Below are 12,427 nucleotides of genomic sequence, written 5' to 3' on the forward strand. Positions count from 1 at the left end.
GGTGAACCTGTGGAATTCGCTACCACAGGAGGCTGTGGAGGCCAAGTTACTGAACATATTTAAGAAGGAAATAGATAGATTCCTGGACTCTAAAGACATCAAGGTATGGAGAGAGAACGGGAGTATGACGTTGAGATACATGATCAGCCATGATCGTATTGAATGGCGGAGCAGGCTCGAGGGGCCGAATGGCCTACTCCTGCTCCTAGTTTCTATGTTTCTATGCTAAATGGTGTACACTTCAATGCAAGAAACCTAGTGAATAGGGGAGATGAACTTTGCAGCACAGGCTGGCGCTTGGAAGTATGATATTATAGAAGGACAGGAATAGCAGCTCAAGATTCCTGGTTTACAGGGTTTTTGAACAAGGTAAAGAAGGCGATTTTAAAAAGTGGGGGCGGAGAGGGAAGGTTGCAATATTGATTAACGAATCAATGATAGCTATAAGGAGGGATGATATGGTAGAAGGAAATGATCAAATATGGCCATACAGGCTAAACTGAAGAACAATAAAGAGCAGTCATACTACATGGGATGTACTATAGATCTCCTAACATTCAGAGGGAGCTAGGAGAGCAAATATGTAGGCAAATCTCAAAGAGTGCAAAATACTAGGCAATAATAGTTGGGGATTTCAACTACCCTAATATTAACTGGGATTGAACTAGTGTGAAAGACACAGAGGGAGCAGAATTCTTAAAATGCGTTCAGGTGATTTTTTTTTTTTAGTGAGAATATAGCAAGCCCAACAGCTCTGAAGAAGGGTCATACGGACTCGAAACATTAACCTTGTTTCTCTCTCCGCAGATGCTGCCAGACCTGCTGAGTTTTTGCCAGCATTTTCTGTTTTTATTTCAGATTTCCAGCATCCGCAGTATTTTGCTTTTACCAACAAGAGAGGGGGTGGTTCTGGACTTCATTTTAGGGAATTAATCAGCTGGGCGGGTAGAAGGGGTAACAGTTGGGGAGCACTCTGATGGAAGCGATCATAATTTAGTTAGATTTAGGATAGTTGTGGCAAAGGACAAAGATAGACCAGGGGTAAAAGTTCTGAATTGGGGTAAAGCTAACTTGACTAAACTGAGATGTGATTTAGCTAATGTGGTCTGGAAACGGCTACTTGATGATAAATCAGTGCCAGATCAGTGGGAGGCATTCAAGGAAGAGATAGTGAGATAGTGAATATGTCCCCTGAAAGAGAAAGGGTGGGGCTAGCAGAACTAGGGCCCGCTGGATGCCAATGGGCAAAGGGGAAAGGATAAAGAAAGCCACCAACCTCTGAGTGAAGAAATTCCTCCTTACTTCAGTCTTAAATGGCCTGCCTCATGCTCTGAGACTGTGTCCCCTGGTTCTAGACTCAACAGCCAGGGGTAATATCCGATCCACATCTACCCTGTCAAGCCCTGGAAGAACTTTGCAAGTTTCAATCAGATCACCTCTCATTCTTCTAAACTCTAGAGAAGAGAGACACAGTCTCCTTAACCTCTCCTCATAGGACAGTCCCACCATCCCAGGGATCAGTCTGGTGAACCTTTGTTGCACTCCCTCTATGCCAAGTATATCCCTCCTTAGGTACGGAGGCCAAAACTGTACACAATACTCCAGGTGCGGTCTCACCAAGGCTCTATACAATTGCAGCAAGACTTCCTTCCTCCTGTACTCAAATCCCCTCACGTTGAAGGCCAACATACCTTCTGCCTTCCTAATTGCTTGCTGCATCTGCATGTTAGATTTCAGTGACTTATGAACAAGGACACCCAGGTCTCTTTGCACATCAACACTTCCCAAACTCTCCCCATTTAAGAAATACTCTGCATTTCTGTTTTTCCTACCAAAGTGAATAACTTCACACTTGTTCACATTTTATTCCATTTGCTATATTCTTGCTCACTCACTTAGCCTGTCTAAATCCTCTTGAAGCCCCTTTGCATCCTCCTCACAACCCACATTCCCACCCAGTTCAGTGTCATCAGCAAATTTGGAAATATTATATTTGGTTCCCTCATCAAAACCATTGATATATATTGTGAATAGTTGTGGTCCAAGCACTGATCCCTGCGATACCTCACTCATCACTGCCTGCCAATGCGAGAATGGCCTGTTTATTCATACTCTCTGTTTTCTGTCTGTTAACCAATTCTCAATCCACAGCAGTATATCACCCCCAAACCCACATGCTCTAATTTTGTTTACTAACCTCCTAAGTGGGACCTTATTGGAAGCCTTCTGAAAATCCAAGGCCAGGATTTTACAGCGCCTCCCACCTGGCGGGATATTATGGTCCCGCCGCACTAAATAGAGATTTAAATGGCTCACCACATCCGCTGGGGGGGAAATACACCGCTGTGGGGCCATAAAACCCTGGCCCAAATACACTGGTTCTCCTTTATCTATGTGACAAGTAACATCCTCAAAAAAACACCAACAGTTTGGTCAAACATGATTTCTCTTTCACCAACCCATGTTGACTCTGCCCAATCATATCATTATTTTCCAAGTGTCCAGTTATCATATCCTTTATAATAGATTCTAACATGTTCCCTACGGCTGACATCAAACTAACAGCCCTGTAGTTCCTCATTTTCTCCCTCCCTCCCTTCCCAAATAGTAGGGTTACATTTGCTGTTTTCCAGTCTGCAGGAACCTGTCCAGCATTCATAAAATTTTGGAAGATAACCACCTTTATCTCTCTAGCCACCTCCTTCAACACTCTGGGGTGTAGACCATCAGGTCCAAGCGATTTATCAACCTTCAATCTAATTAATTTTTCGAGTGCTACCTCTTTATTAATACTCATTTCTTTCAGTTCCTAGGGTTCGGCCTTTTAGGACAGAGATGAGGAGGATTTTTTTCCCTCAGAGGGTTGTGCGACCTTGGAACTCCCTGCCTCAGAAGGTGGTGGGGGCGAGGTCATTAAATATTTTTAAGGTAGATAGATTCTTGCTAGGCAAGGGAATCAAAGGTTATCGGGGGTAGATGGGAATGTGGAAATCAGAACACAAATAGATCAGCCATGATCTTTTTGAGTGGCAGAGTAGGCTCGAGGGGCCGAATGGCCTACTTCTGCTCCTATTTCAGATACCTGTATGTAAGTACATATGAGTACTGCTCTTTATTAATACCAATTTCTTTCAGTTCCTCATTTTCACAAGTCCCTGAGTTCCTTAGTGTTTCTGGGAGATTTTCTGTATCTTTCTCCATGAAGACAGACACAAAGTAATTGTTTAGTTTCTCCCTATTCTCCATTATGAATTCTCCTGTCTCCACCTGTAATGGACCCACATTTGTCCTTGCTAATCCTTTCCTTTCCACATATCTAGCGCAGTTTCGATCAATGGGATCGGAAAGCTTTCCAATCAAACCTGGAGTCAGGCAGGGCTGTCCTCTCTCTCCTGTCCTGTTTGTGTGTTTGCTGAGTCCATCAGGAAGGATCCGGGCATAAGAGGAGTGACAAGCCCAGGCAGTGGAGGTACTCAGGTTAAAGCCTCCCTGTACATGGACGATGTCGCTGTCTTCTACTTGGATCCGTTGTTGGTGCGCAGACAGATGAGAATCTTATGACCAGTTCGAACTGGCCTCAGGAGCCAAAGTAAATCACGGCAAGAGCGAGGCCATGTTCTTTGGTAACTAGGCCGACCAATCCTTTGCCCCTTTCACCAGGTCAGACTACCCGAAGGTGCTAGGGATACGGCTAGGAGAGACCAGAGCATGCACCAAAAACTGGAATGAGCTGTATCCATGGTAAAACAAAAACTACCATCTAGAAGGACAAGGGCAGCAGATAGATGGGAACACCACCACCTGGAAGTTCCCCTCCAAGCCACTCACCATCCTGACTTGGAAATATATCACCGTTCCTTCACTGTCGCTGGGTCAAAATCCTGGAACTCCCTCCCTAACAGCACTGTGGATGTACCTACACCACATGGACTGCAGCAGTTCAAGAAGGCAGCTCATCACCACCTTCTGAAGGGCAATTAGGGATGGGCAATAAATGCTGGCCCAGCCAGCTACGCCCATGCCCTATGAACAAATAAAAAAAAGTCAGTTCCTGTACATGTACAGTCAACAGTGTGTAAAAGGAAATGATTCAATTGTGTCTGATAATGCATGGTCTGTACATACCTCAGTGTTAGTTCCTGTACAAGAACAGTACATAGTGAGTTATTCATTGCCCATGTATGGCCCATGCATGTCTCAAGTGGCTGGTCCTGTACATGTACAGCCAACAGTGGGTAAAAGGGAATGATTAATTAAATTGTTAATTAAATTGTTAATTAATACACAATGAGGATGGCAGGACAGCTGATGTGTTGCAGCTGTAGCATATGGGAGCTGACGGACACCAGTGTGATCCACAGTAACCATATCTGAGGTAAGTGTCTGCAGCTCAGAGTTGATGAACTTCGTACACTGTGATGCATCAGGGAGGGGGGAAGTTACCTGGACATTTTGTTCCAGGAGGTAGTCACACCCCTTATGATAGGGGCGTCTGATTTGGTCAGTGGCCAGGGACAGGAGCGTGTGACTGCGAGCGAGGCAGGTATGGGGACCCTGAAGGTACAAGTGGAGGAGCCTCAGCCTTTGCAATTGTTCAATAGGTTTGAGGTTCTTGTAGTTTGTGTGTGTAGTAAATGTAAGTAAAACATTTCATACTGTAATGGGGCTCATGTGACTGTAGAGACGAATCAGCCCTAAGCGCAGGTAATCTTGTGGACAGCGTTTTCTAGCCTTGGTCTTGGTACAAGCATGTAGCTTCATCAGGAGCTCTGTAAATAAAGTTTAATGTTTCTAACAAGAAAGCTGCCTGGTACACCAAGTTTATTACAGTCTGGATGAGATCTGGGGCTGCAGGGTGGATGAACAAGTTGACCATGGCACCAAGTTCAGGAAGCCATTCAAGTGGGGGAAGCAAAAGGAATATAGTGGTAATAGGGGAGAAATTCTCTGCAGCCAAGAGTGGGCGTCTAGACGGCTGTGTTGCCTGCCTGGTGCCAGGGTGCGGGACATCTGCTTGGGGCTGGAGAGGAACTTGCTGTGGGAGGGGGAGGGTCCACTTATCATGGTCCATGTTGGTACCACATGAGTAGAATTGGCAGGGCATCTGGATATTCATGCCACACAAGTGCCAGGCAATGACCATCTACAACAAGAGAGAATCTAACCATCGCCCTTTGACATTCAATGGCATTACCATCACTGAATCCCCCACTATCAACATCCTGGGGGTTACCATTAACCAGAAACTGAACTGGACTCGCTATATAAATATTGTGGCTACAAGAGCAGGTCAGAGGCTGGGAATCCTGCAACGAGTAACCCAACTCCTGACTCCCCAAAGCCTGTCCACCATCTACAAGGCACAAGTCAGGAGTGTGATGGAATACTCTCCACATGCCTGGATAAGTGCAGCTCCAACAACACTCAAGAAGCTCAACACCATCCAGGACAAAGCAGCCCACTTGATTGGCACCACATCCACAAACATTCACTCCCTCCACTAGTGACGCACAGTAGCAGCAGTGTGTGTACCATCTACAAGATGCACTGCAGGAATTCACCAAGCCTCCTTCAACAGCACCTTCCAAACCCACGACCGCTAACATCTAGAAGGACAAGGGCAGCAAAGACATGGGAACACCACCACCTGGAAGTTCCCCTCCAAGTCACTCACCATCCTGACTTGGAAATATATCGCCGTTCCTTCACTGTCGCTGGGTCAAAATCCTGGAACTCCCTCCCTAACAGCACTGTGGGTGTACCTACACCACATGGACTGCAGCGGTTCAAGAAGGCAGCTCACCACCATCTACTGAATTTAGGGATGGGCAACAAATGTTGGCCTTGCCAGCGATGCCTGCATGAAAGAACAAAGGGAAAAGGGCTTTCCCCGCGTCTCCATTAACATTGGGGGTCTTTGTGTCAGCAGTTGAGGGGCTATCACTGCCGAGGGGCTGAGTGCTCACAGGGCACCCACTCTTACACAGCTTTGCGCAGGAGGCACCAGGCGGTGATTTACAATCAAACCAAGAGATGCCCCAGCAGAGATCAGCGAACCCCACGGAGGCCAGAGAACCCGGTTGAATGGCTCAGTACTGCGCTGGAGCCAGGCGTGACAGGGCTATGCAGCTAGGGCTCATACAGACGGACGTTCGGTCTGGCGGCTGAGGTTTGATTGCTGCCGATCGAGAGCTGAGCTCTCCGGTCGGTTCAGCCCCAACGGCACAGGCTTCAAGCAGGGTTTCCGCCCCCACCCACTGCCAGCCTCATCCAAAAAAATGTGCATTGCCTCAGACTCGATTTGTCTGGGTGATTACACACTAACAAGTCACTGGATGTAAACAGTTTTTAATCACAGCAACTTCTGACAAAGCTGGAGAAACTGGCAAAGGAGACAGGATTTCCTGTGACTGGCCGGGAAATGATCCACTGATAAGGCTTCCCACAACCTTGGAACGGCGTCGTACATGGGGCCTGTTTCAACAACAGTGAACCATGCACAGAGGGAAAAGCGACTGGAACAGGAAGTCACATCAAAAGAGAGAGAAGTAAAATAGCAAGGCCATCCAGCCCGGAGATGCCGCCAAGCAGTCGCTCGCAGGGCTACCTGGTGTGTTTCCTGCCCAGGCCAGGGCCCGAGAGTCATTACACGGCGCAGAAGGAGGCCATTCCGCCCGTCGCTGGCTTTCTGGAGCACAATCCGGCCATTCTCCCAGTCCCCCCCCTCTCTATCCCCGTGGCCCTGCAAGCTTATTTCCCTCAGGTTTGGAAGATTGTGAGCCCTTCTGCCAGCTCCAGCCCCATTTCCTTCAGCAACCTGGGATGAAGTCATCCGGGGCAGCTGACTTATCCACTTGACGCTTAGCCAGCCTTTCCAGTACATTCTGCCTCTCAAATTTCACCCCATCCATTACTTCTACCATCTCCAGCTCTACCGATATTCTATCTGCATTGTCTTCCTCAGTAAACACTGACAAAAAGTACACTTCAAGTATTCTAGCCTTGTCCTGCGTCTCCATAAGCATAGAGCACCCTCTTATCCCTAATAGGCCCCATCCCGCCTCTTACTACTCACTTAATATCTCCATGCCTACAGAAGATTGTTGGGATTCCCTTTTATGTTGACTGCCATTCTCTTTTCATAGTTTCTCTTTTCCAGTGTTATATATTGTATTATCTGTAAATATCTGTAAAGAGCTAAGAACCACTTAGTAATATGTGATGTGTAAGTGTTCCAGAGGGCCACATTTCACAGTTGCACTCAAAACTCGTGAAATGGAACAGAACCAGTTTAATCCAGTGCCTTCTATTGAACCAGGTAACGTGGCAAAGTTCATCATAAGGTGTTTCTGATCTTTCCAAACTTAAAGTGTGATTATTAACAACATCTGGGAACCATAAACAACGAGATTACTGTTCCCGCTCGTAAAAGGATCAAGAACGAGAGGGCACAGGTTTAAAGTAATTTGCAAAAGAAGCAACTGCGAGGTGAGAAGAAACTTTTTCACACAGCGAGTGGTTTGGGTCTGGAATGCACTGCCTGGAAGTGTGGTGGAGGCAGGTTCAATCGAGGCTTTCAAGTGAATATCAGATGATTATTTGAATAGAAACAATGTGCAGGGGTACGGGGAAAAGGCAGGGCAATGGCACTAGGTCATAATGCTCATTCGGAGAGCTGGTGCAGACACGATGGGCTGAATGGCCTCCTTCTGCACTATAACAATTCTGTGACTCTGGGAAGAACACGTAATAGCCAGTCTTACTTTTCTCTTCACCTTTCCTCTCAACTTATTCTACCTGGCCTGGTTCTCACTTGAAGAATTCACCTGACATGTGCGGAGCACAGAGTGATTGAGAAGCTCAGTGCTCTGTAAGCATTGAGTGCAAATGGGGATTCAGTGTGGGGAGCGGGGTGGGGGTGGGGAATGAAGGAGGTGCTGCTTTTTATTCTTTTTGTTTTATTTCCAATCGCTGATGAGTTCTCATTCTGCCTCCAGGCTCAAGAGACTGTCAGTTGCTATCGCGTTACTAAATTAGTAACTGGTTAACCGACCGAGGAAGTAAACAGAGGTTAGACAGACATGACGGGGCAGGTGGTGTGCTGTGACTGTGCAACAGGTGGGAGTTTGTGTAGAGCATTGCTGATCCAGACAACCATACCTACAGTGAGTGTCTTGCCTGAGCAAGTTCAGCTCAGAGTTGTTGAGCTGGAGGCTGAGCTGCAGACATTGTGGGCCATCAGGGAGGGGGAGGGTTCCCTGGGCACTCTGCTTCTTGCAGTCACGCCTCTTAGGTTCAAATGTTAGAGTTGGTTGCTGCTCAGGAGCAGGAGGGTGTGACTGCAAGTCAGGCAGGTATAGGGGTCCACCCTGTAGTGATGGGGGAGCCTCAGCTCTTGACTTTAACCAATAGGTACAAAGGAGGTGCCCGCTACCTGTGTGGCAGAGAACAAGGACTGCAGGGGTGGATGGGCACATTGACCATAGCACCATGGGGGCAGGAGGTCATTCATGTGGCAGGGGGAGGGGGATGGTGTGTGTGAGAAGGAATGTGGTCAGGAGGACAGACTCTGCAGTTGCGATCGGGAGCACTAAAGGTTGTGTTGCCTGCCCGGTGTCAGGGTTAAGGACATGTCCTCACGGCTGGAGACGGACTTGGAGTGGCGGGGTGTGGGGAGGATCCAGTTGTCGTGACCACGTGGGAACCAATGACGTAGACAGGACCGGGAATGATGGGGCGGAGTGCGTATTGCTCGCCATCCCAGGAGGAATGTTAAAAAAAATCAGTCCACCCACTCCTGCCTGTCCATACACGGCCAGTGTCATATTTGGGCCAATTGGCTAGTTGGCAAGACCAGTCGCCTGTTAATTATCTTTTGAAAAATGGCTGCTGGCAAGAGGGGGTGGTGGGGGGGTGCTGCCGGTTTTGGCAGCCTACCGATTTATGGGCGACGGTTTGGGGGTGGGTGCAAAGGTGTTGGGCTGGTCGCCTGTCATAGCCAAATGCCCATGGGTCAAGCAGATTCGATCATTAAACATGCGGCTCAAAGAGTGGTGTGAGAAGAAGGGGTTTTAATTCATGGGGCACAGGCATCAGTACTGGGAATAGAGGGAGCTGTTCTGTTGGAATGGGCTCTGTTTAAACTGGGCTGGGATCAGTGTCCTGGCGAATTGTATAATTAGGGCTGTGGTTAGGGCTTTAAATTAAAAGGGGAGGGAGGATGCAGGTGATGGGAGATTTAGAAATGTATAGAGAAAAGTCAAGATCACAGAACAGTGTAGGTATTTGGGTAAGGACAAGAAGGGACAGTGAGTTTAATGGTAGTGCATCAATGAATAAGGTCCATACAAAGAATAGTGGCAGCAAAATCAGAGTCTCTTTATCTGAATGCAAGAAGCCCTTGCATTGAGCTGGAGTCTGAGTTGCAGACATTGCAGCGCATTAGGGAGGGGGAGAGTTACGCGGACACTTTGTTTCAGGAGGCAATCACTCCCCTTAGGTTAGGCAAAAGTTTAGAGTTGGTCAATGGGCAGGGATAGGAGGATAGGACTGTGAGTCAGGCAGGTAAAGGGAACCAGCATGTAGTGATGGAGGAGCCTCAGCCCCTGACTTTGTCCAACAGGAACGAGGTGCTTGCTACCTGTGTGGATGAGAAGGACTTGCAAGTTGGATGAGTGAACTGACCATGGCACCATGGTGAGGGATGCTATTCAGATAGGTGCTATGAAGAGGAATGTGGTAGTGATAGGAGACAGTATAGTCAGGGGGATAAATCTTGTTCTCTGCAGCCACGACCAGGAGCTCCGATGGTTGTGTTGCCTGCCTGGTGCCAGGGTTAAGGGCATCTCCTCGCAGCTGGAGAGGAACTTGGAGTGGGAGGGGGAGGATCCAGTTGTCAAGGTCCACATAGCAACCAACGACATAGGTAGAACCAGGAATGATGTTCTGATCAGAGAATTGTTACCTGACCGTGCCAATTGGCATAGGGTTAAACAGATTAGAGAATTAAACGTGTGGCAAAAGGAGTGGTGTGGGAAGAAGGGGTTTCGATTCATGGGGCACTGGTATCAGTACTCAGGGAAGAGTGAGCTATTCAGTTGGGATGGGCTCCACTTGAACCAGTCTGGGACCAGCGTCCTGGCCAATCACGAAACTCAGGCTGTGGACAGGGCTTTAAATGTGGTGCGGGGTTGTGGTCTAAAAATCATAAACTTAACTAAAGCCAAATACATATGTATGAGGGGAGAACTGGCTACAATTAATTGGATAAATAGACTGAAAGGTATGGAGGGAAATGAACAGCGGGGAACATTTAAAGAAACAACTCCAAACCTTCAACAAAAACGATTCCATTGAAAAACAAAAACTCGGTGAGAAAGATCCATCCATGCCTTAGTCAGGAAGTTAAAGACGGTATTAGATTTAAAGAATAGGCTTATAATGTTGCAAAAAAAAAGCAGTAGCGAATCTGAGGATTGGCAGTGTTTTAGAAACCAGCAGAGAGCCACCAAAAAGTTGATAAAAAGGGAAAGAAATAGAATGAGAGTAAACTAGTCAGGAATACAAAAGCAGATTGTGAGAGGTTTTATAAGTATATGAAAAGGAAGAGAGTAGCTAAATTAAATGGCAGAACCCTTCAGTGCATTGACGGGCAGAGGGATCTGGGTGTACAGGTCCACGGGTCACTGAAAGTGGCAACGCAGATGGATAAGGTAGTCAGGAAGGCATATGGCATGCTTGCCTTCATTGGCAGGGGTATTGAGTATAAAAGCTGGGAAGTCATGCTGCAGCTGTATAGAACCTTGGTTAGGCCACACTTGGAATATTGCGTGCAATTCTGGTCGCCACATTACCAGAAGGATATGGAGGCGTTGGAGAGGGTGCAGAGGAGGTTTACCAGGATGCTGCCTGGTCTAGAGGTTATTAGCTATGAGGAGAGGTTGGAGAAACTCGGATCGTTCTCACTAGAGCGACGGAGATTGAGGGGCGACTTGATAGAAGTTTAAAAAATTATGAGTGGCATGGACAGAGTAGATAGTCGGAAGCTTTTTCCAGGGTGGAAGAGTCAATTACTAGGGGACATAGATTTAAGGTGAGAGGAGAAAACTATGGAGGAGATGTGCGGGGCAAGTTTTTTACGCAGAGGGTAGTGAGTGTCTAGAATTCGCTGCCAGAGGAGGTGGTGGAAGCAGGTACGATAGTGGTGTTTAAGAGGCAGCTTGACAAATACATGAATAGGATGGGAATAGAGGGATACGGACCCCGGAAGTGCAAAATGTTTTAGTTGACGGGTAATATGATCGGCGCAGGCTTGGAGGGCCGAAGGGCCTGTTCCTATGCTGTACTTTTCTTTGTTCTTTGTTTAAACATTGGCCCCTTAGAAGCAGAAGCAGGAGAAATTATCATGGGAATAAGGAAATGACTGATGGGGCGGTAATTGGCCGGGTTGGATTTGTCCTGCTTTTTGTGTACAGGACATATCTGGGCAATTTTCCACATAGCCGGGTAGATGCCAGTGTTGTAGCTGTACTGGAACAGCTTGGCTGGGGGCGCGGCAAGTTCTGGAGCACAAGTCTTCAGTACTATTGCCGGAATATTGTCAGGGCTCATAGCCTTTGCAGTATCCAGTGCCTTCAGCCGTTTCTTGATATCATGCAGAGTGAATCGAATTGGCTGAAGTCTGGCAACTATGATGCTGGGGACCTCCGGAGGAGGCCGAGATGGATCATCCACTCGGCACTTCTGGCTGAAGATTGTAGCAAATGCTTCAGCCTTATCTTTTGCACTGATGTGCTGGGCTCCCCCATCATTCACGATGGGGATATTTGTGGAGTCTCCTCCTCCAGTGAGTTGTTTAATTGTCCACCACCATTCATAACTGGATGTTGCAGGGCTGCAGAACTTAGATCTGATCTGTTGGTTGTGGGATCACTTAGCCCTGTCTATTACTTGCTGCTTATGCTGTTTGGCACGCAAGTAGTCCTGTGTTATAGCTTCACCAGGTTGACACCTCATTTTTAGGTATACCTGGTGCTGCTCCTGGCATGCCCTCCTGCATCCTTCATTGAAGCAGGGTTGATCCCCTGGCTTGATGGTTAATGGTAGAGTGGGGGGATATGCTGGTCCATGAGGTTACAGATTGTGTTCGAGTACAATTCTGCTGCTGCTGATGGCCCATAGCGCCTCATGGATGCCCAGTCTTGAGTTGCTAGATCTGTTCAAAATCTATCCCATTTAGCACGGTGGTAGTGCCACACAACACGTTGGAGAGTATCCTCAATGTGAAGACGGGACTTCATCTCCACAATGACTGTGCGGTGGTCACTCCTACTGATACTGTCATGGACAGATACATCTGCAGCAGGCAGGTTGCTGAGGATGAAGTCAAGTATGTTTTTCCCTCTTGTTGGTTCCCTCACCACCTGCC

The sequence above is a fragment of the Cetorhinus maximus genome, chromosome X, assembly GCF_964194155.1.
Source record: "Cetorhinus maximus chromosome X, sCetMax3.hap1.1, whole genome shotgun sequence".
Taxonomy (NCBI): Eukaryota; Metazoa; Chordata; class Chondrichthyes; order Lamniformes; family Cetorhinidae; genus Cetorhinus; species Cetorhinus maximus.